Consider the following 7827-nt stretch of genomic DNA (forward strand, 5'->3'; position numbering starts at 1 on the left):
AGTATCCCTTTTTTTTGGGGGGGGGCTATATTTTCCTCACATTAGAAACCGACCGGGTTATCTGTACTTTCACTTAACAAATTAATAAAAGAAAAACATATTGTAAAATTTGAATTTAACAGGAAAATACTATTTTAAAAAATAGCACGTACTCTTTGATCGTTGAGTTCTCCTTGATCGTTGAGTTCCATGGCGACCAGCATAATTATTTAATGGTCGCTCCCTTAGCCCCCCCCCCTAGTCAAGGCTAACGCATGCGACACGTAACATTTTTTTATTTACTGACGTTGGCTTAGTAACTAAACGATTTATTGATAATTTCGTAACCCTTAAACACATGCCGGAAGATTTAAATTGGTTCATTATTGTTGTAATGAAAAAAAAAGTTTCATTCAACACAAAACCAAAACACATATTAATGATAAATGATTTATTATTCTATTCACTGAAATTTACTAATTTTTAAATAAAAAAGTAAAAAAGAAGTTAATAAAAAAATAATTGCTTATGTCCGCATAAAAACTTGTTTTTTTTTATATATATATTAGGTCCACATTATAATCACCCCCACCCTCCTCATCTTAAGAACAGCTTCTGGAATAAACACCACTTTTTGAGAGGGGGCTATTTGCAAAATTTAACTGATATTTGTTGTCAGCATACCCATCCGAAAATACTATTTAAAAAAAAAGGAGGGGTTCAGTGCCCGTGGCAGAGAAGTAGATTTATTTATCAATAAAAGTTGCGGAGAAGTAAATTTATTTATCAATAAAAGTCGTCATTTAAAAAAGAAAATTGTGGAGGTGGACCTAAATTTTACCCAAAAAATTATCCCGAAGTTTATTTTTGTTTTCGCACTATTCCACAATTTGTTCATCCGCGCATGTAAATTAAAGAATATTTGTAAAAGTGAGAAGTTATCAGTAAATGATTTAGTTTTTAAATTTATTTTTTTTTACATTAGTTCCACCTCCACAAATGTTAAGAACGGCTTTCAGAATAAACACCCTCAAACTCTCCATGTTAACAACGGATTTCGGAATAAACACCATTTGGGGGGGATATTTAAAAAAAAGTCGATAAAAGTCGTCATTTAAAAAGAAATTTAAAATCAAATGTTTGTAAAAGTGAGAAATTATTAATAAATGTTTAGTAACATTTTTCGGTGCTAATGCAGAGAGTGATCCGCGCTATTTTTTAAATCGTATTTCCACGTTTAATTAAAGTTTTATGATATGTTTTTTTTAATTGCAAGGTTAAAGTACAGAATAGGTACAAAACACCCTCTCCTCCCCATGTTAAGAATGGCTTACAGAATAGGTACAAAACACCCTCCCTTCCCCATGTTAAGAATGGCTTTTTAAATAATAACGTTATTATTTAAGCACGGATCACTCTCTGCATGAGTAAGTTTTTTTTTTTACTTATCTGGTAATTCGAGAGTAGTTGAAACGGAAGTTACCAGAACTAAAACCAGGCAAGTCTCGCAGAAACGACTTCGAAAAATATTTATATTTTATTTAATATTTTAATAATTCGCAAGGTAAATTTATTTTAATGACATAAAAACATCCCTCGACTCTAAAGATTGGTTGTCTGAAAATTTAAAATAAATTGGTAACGTAGAAATATGGTTTTATTCACTTTTAACGAACCAAATTTACATTTTTATATATATAGATATGTATATATATACACACATATATGCATATATATACATATATATAGAAACACACACATATATATACACATACATATGTACATATATATATACATACATATATACACATATACTTATATATATATATATATATATATATATATATATATATATATATACAGTATGACCTCAAAAAACGGGCCCCAACTCTAATTAGGCCCCGTTTCTTAGTGTTTTTTTCCGAATGAAATGAACCTTTGGTCATTACTTGTTTATTATATTAAAACATCACATCACAACACTAGGGTCTTTGGTCTTTTTTTCTCCGTTGACTGTAAAATGTTTTTTCTCCGTTGACTGTAAAATGCTCAGAAAAACAATTGAATGTCCTCTGTTTTTTTGTTTGGGGGGGGGGGCTCCTAGTATATACACACATTTATATACACATATATATGTACACATAAATATATATACACATATACCCTTATCCTCGAGTGGCCCCTGGACCTTTATAAGTGGTGATGCCTATGTAAAAAAAATAACACACATCCACATACCCGAGCAACGCCGGGCCCCCAGGCAAGTCTATTATATAAAAATACGAAGTCTACATTAATCAAAATATTATAACGGGTGGTCGTTAGAAAAGCGGGACATTTGTCAAACAACGATTTATTTTTACAAAGAATAATTTTTACAAAGATTTTCAAAGATAAATGTTATATTATACTCCTAGATACTCAAAATGTCGTCCGTGCACTTCAGTGCAGCGTCAAACAACGATTTATTTTTACAACACTCACACGCCACCAATCAAAAAATAGCAATCACGCACTTTACTCACGATTTAAGCTGACCTTCAAATTCCCCGCTTTACTAGCGACCACCCTGTATTTAAGCGTATTTTACAACCGGTAACCTGTCAATGAAACGCAGAAAATCTACTATATATTCTTATCGAAGTATTCCTTATAAAAAAAAACGATTTCATTGTATTCGTACAACTGGATATACGTTTTGTTTTATGTTAAACAATCTGGTTCAGTACAGGAAGAAAGTTTCTGTGTCTTAGTTTTTTCTGACACGTAAACAAGATGAAGAGTGCCATTTTGTGTTTCAATAGAAAACTGTGAGTATTAAAAGTAATATGGTGAATATTGAACATGGAAAAGTAAAAGGACTAGTTGTTAAAACTGGAAAAGAAAAAGACAAAATATTTTAGTAAAAAAACTACATCCATACCTTTATAACAGTGCAGTATTAAGAATTTCTTTACAGCATCAATTTAACATTATATAATCAATTCTTAATTAATACTAAAATGTTTAATTTATAAATTTACTATATTTTTTTATTAGAATAGCTTCTCTTTTCCTTTTCCAGATTTTACAACTAGTCCTTTTACTTTTCTATGTTAAATCCTAACCATATTACTTTTCATGCTCGCATATTCTATGTAATTCGTGATTTTTAGAATAAAATTGTCTGTTCTGTTTCACTCGTTCTGTGTGAATTATTTGTGGCGTTTTTTTCTTTTATATATCCCGTTCCATCATCATCTCCGCCGTTCCCAGTTTGATGTAGCGTAACATATTTGGTTGCTATGGTAACGAACAGCCAATCAAAAAGCTGTCCCTCTGTTCCTTACAGATTCTGACAATATTCGGTTGGTTGTTTTTGTTTTACGGCATATCCACCCTTTTCAGGTTTTTTAATGCCGAATCCAGTGATTTTGAAGAACATTTTTTTTAATAGAGTATATTTGGGTTTATCTATTTGTATTTATATCTAGAGTATATTTGTTTCTCTATTTAACCCATAGTTGGGACCCTAACAGGTATTACCAGTCCGACTCAGAGTGGACCTGGGAGCAATGGCAATTAAAGGGTGGCTCCACACTCCCCAAAGCCCTCAAGCTGTGGCCTCAACATCGGATATAGTTTTAGGTCATATCCAGGACCTAAGAATTTTTGAACACCATTAATTTTATTATAACTTTTGTTTTATTAAATGCAAATTGAAAATTGTTTTCTCAAAATATAGCCGAGAAGGTGACCTATGAACTGTAAAAATTGATTGAATTTTGGTCGCCGAATTGAGTGAGCTTCGAAGCTTTAAAGCAGTTCTAAATGAGTAAGAGTAACATTTAACCATATATTTATACACGGTAGTGTTTGAATGATATACTAGTATTGGCACGATTATTTTGAAATCGGAAACGAAAATTGTCTGTGAGATGGGTATATATGCTGATGACGGTCGTGTTTGAATGATAACTCGTTATATACATAGTCGATGTCATGAACCGGCGGTACCTCGATGTCTGCGAATACAAAACACTAGGATGGCTAAAATAAAAAAGTTAATTCAAAATTATTGAACCCATGTTTGAATGAGAAATATATGGGTTCCTTCAATAAGTTTCCAGGCCTTTTTTCATATAGACATTAAAAATTTCGTAAGTTTTAAACAATGGCGATTTCTTTTTCGCATTTATTGAACTGTTACTTCATGATGGAAAAGAGAACGCAAAAACGAAGAAATATAACACTGTCGAATCGACAGGACACGATCCCGAACAACATCGTTGAATCGACACAATCCCGAACAATACCGTCGAAATGACACGCCACGACACGATATGATCATGTATGAGTAAAAAAAAAAAATCCATCCCATCCATACATGCATCCATTCAGTCTGGAAAGACAAAGGATACCCCTTAGGGGCAGTAGTGCGTGTAATTGTGAGGCGATGGTTGCGCAATTCTCAACCACACCTCTCCTGAGTCGGCATTGTTTGAATCTAGCGGCAAGGAGAAGACCGGGACGACTGGAAACAATGCCGAGATAAGCGGAGAACACACACAGCACCTGAGAGTCACAAATTGTCCCCCATGTATTACTGACCAGGTCCAACGTTGCTTAACTTCGGTGATCCTGCGGGAACCGGTGTGTCAACGTGATTATGCCGTGTATGTACGCATCTATATGTATATATATATATTTTTTTTTTTGTTAAATATTAATTATTAATTAATAATTACTACGTGCATAAAAGTAAGTTATCTAAATACAAGCATGTTTCAGAGTTTACTACTCATCAGTATAGCTAGACTTTTTATTGACAAGGATCGATCCTACAACGGCTCGAGAAGTATATTCATTTGATTATAACAATATTACAATATAAAAAATAATTAATAAGTAAATATATGAGAACACTTAAATTGTACGCCTTTTTTATTAAACATAAAAAAAAACATTAGAGACAACGAAATATAAATAATTAATTAATTAAAAAAAATATATAAAGAGATACAGCACACTAAAATGGGAAACCCGATGAGAAATGGATATTTTAGTTTAATATATTCTTATGCACCGGAAAAAAAGTGTATCTCTTTCCGTTTAAAAAAAAAAAAAAAAAAAAAAAAAACGTTAATAGTGATTATAAGTTTCTTGCCAAATAGTTTTCGATTGGTCTGAATTATTTAATAGCCCGGATGTCAGACAAGTTTGAAAACTAATAGATGTTTAAGATAGGATGAAGCCAAGTTTATGCATTGAATTATGTCCGTGAATGAAAATTTATATTTATGGGGGGCATAAGGTACATTGAAGCAGATTTATTTATTCCTGTTTATCCATTTCGTACTCTCATATATATATATATATATATATATATATATATATATATATATATATATATATATATATATATATATTTATATATATATATATATATATATATATATATATATATATATATATATATATATATATATATGGAATATTTGCGCGAAGTCCAGGGCTAAAATGCTCTTTTGGAAAAAAAACTAATACAAAAAGCACTTTTTTTAGTTGACACAGTTACCCCCGGATTTGGCGCAATTACCTCAAAGTAATATACAAAAATAATATACAGAGAAAGGGTTGATATGCCGTAAAACAAAAACAACCAACCAACTAATCATCAGTAATAAAAAAGACGTAAAGTTTAACTAGCTGTGTTCATATATATTGACTTATTAATTATTTTTTATATTATTCTTTTGTTATAATCAAATGAATATACTTATCGAGCTGTTGCAGTATCGATCCTTGTTAATAAAAAGTCTAGCTATACTGATGAGTAGTAAACTCATTCATGTATATAGATGACTTACTTTTATGCACGTAGTAATTATTAATTATTAATTAATAATTAATATTTAACAAATATAAAAAAGTAAATACGTCCTAAAAATGTGGGCGAAGAAGAAAATATATAAACAAAGGGCAAATAACTCCTTTCTTATAAAAAAAACGTTCAGGGAGCGAAGTAATAAGAAAGAAATTAATCTCTAATAAAAAATAAATAAAAAATTCAACAATCTTATATATATACATATATATGTACATATATAATATATATATATATATATATATATATATATATATATATAGTCTTTGACGTGTTTAACCTTTAAAACTATACAAACAAATATTTTTTATCATTCGTTAGAAAACCATCTAATCAGTAAGTTATTTAATCACCTGCAATCACTGCATCAACTCGCTCTCGAATTTACTATAGTACCAATAATTTGTTTTTCAAGGGGTCATCAGTTGTTTACCATGAAACACTGTTTCGGGGATTTAAAAACAAAACAGTATATTACATCATGGCTCCCCAGCAGTGTTGATCAAACACCACCACCCTTAATCTTAGGAAGAAGACATGTTACAAACATTTGATCAAATTTCCTATTCTTAATTGCAGTTATTTTCATGCTATAAAAATGAATTTCTTACCTGTGTGATTCATCAGTTTCCATAGATAAAATGGATAATTTTTTTAATTTTTCAGTCTTGTATTTATAAGATTACGGATTAATCCATTTAACTACTCATCACCCCCACTATGATTAGTATTTAAAATTAGATATATAAAGGTTAAAAATATTTTTACATATATACATTATTTTTATTATTATAATTATATATATATATATATATATATATATATATATATATATATATATATATATATATATATATAAAATAAAAATATGGTGTGCTATCAATTAGTTTCCAGATTTTGCGTCTATGTTTTGAACAATTATTTGTGTTTTTTTGGATAGGTGAACGAATTAAACTTTGCAGCTTTTTGTTTTGTTGTTTTATGGGAAGAAGGCCGATAGCCATCAGTCGCGTGCTCTCGTGTAATGAATGAATGTGTGAATGTAGGATTGACACGAAATTCTTAAAGATAAACTAAAATGACCGAAAAAATGGGCTGAAATGACTTAAATAAATAAAAAGTAAATGACTTAGAATGACTTTAATGACCTTAAGGATGAATTGAATGACATTAAGAATGACTTGAATGCTTAAAAAATAACTGGAATCCTTCAAAAACAACTTGAATGATCTGGAGAATGACTTGAATGGCTTTGAGACTGACTGGTTGTAAAGTGGGTGATCATTTTACATTAAATTAATACAGAAAAGTGATCCCCCACTTTATATCACAATAAGTACAGCATGTAGTGAGAACAGATACTACACTTTGATCTTGGCCGAAAGGCCAAGAAAAGGGTATTTATTTGCTCCCCCACCGAGCAAATTAGGCACAAGGCCGATTTTTAATGTGAGGAGTGAAGGGGAAATGGGGACCAGCTCCCCAGGGAGTAGAAGAGCTTGATAGTGACAATTGGTATGAAGGGTTGCCCCTACATTGAACAAGGTCTTATATGTGGGGTTCGTATTTATTTGCCCCCCCCCACCGAGCAAATTAGGCACAAGGCCGATTTTTAATGTTAGAAGTGAGAGGGACATGAGGACCAACTCCTTGAGGAGTAGGGGAGCTGGATGGTGACAATTGGTATGAAGGGTTGCCCCTACATTGAACAAGGTCTTATATGTGGGGTTGCCCCCACATATGGTCTTTGCTTGCAGTATCTGTCGGACAGATACTACACTTTGATTTTGGCCAAAAGGCCAAAAAAACTTTAAAAAATTAAGAACAGCATCTATTAACAACAGACCTTTGATCTTAACCAAAAAGGCCAAGCACAAAAGTGTTACGGACAGACCGGCCGACCGACCGACCGACAAAGCAACCGACAGACCGACCGACCGACGGAGTGACTTATAGAATCGCTTGCACGCGATTAAAAAAAA

At 31.6% G+C, this 7827-nt stretch overlaps 1 pseudogene; it reads right to left on the reverse strand.

The window, feature by feature from the left end:
• Positions 1 to 7117: 7117 nt before the first annotated feature.
• Positions 7118 to 7244, reverse strand: LOC145268925 (U2 spliceosomal RNA; annotated as a pseudogene).
• Positions 7245 to 7827: the final 583 nt, after the last annotated feature.

This window comes from Euprymna scolopes, chromosome 44, assembly GCF_053919585.1.
Source record: "Euprymna scolopes isolate OS-2025 chromosome 44, ASM5391958v1, whole genome shotgun sequence".
Lineage (NCBI taxonomy): Eukaryota > Metazoa > Mollusca > Cephalopoda > Sepiida > Sepiolidae > Euprymna > Euprymna scolopes.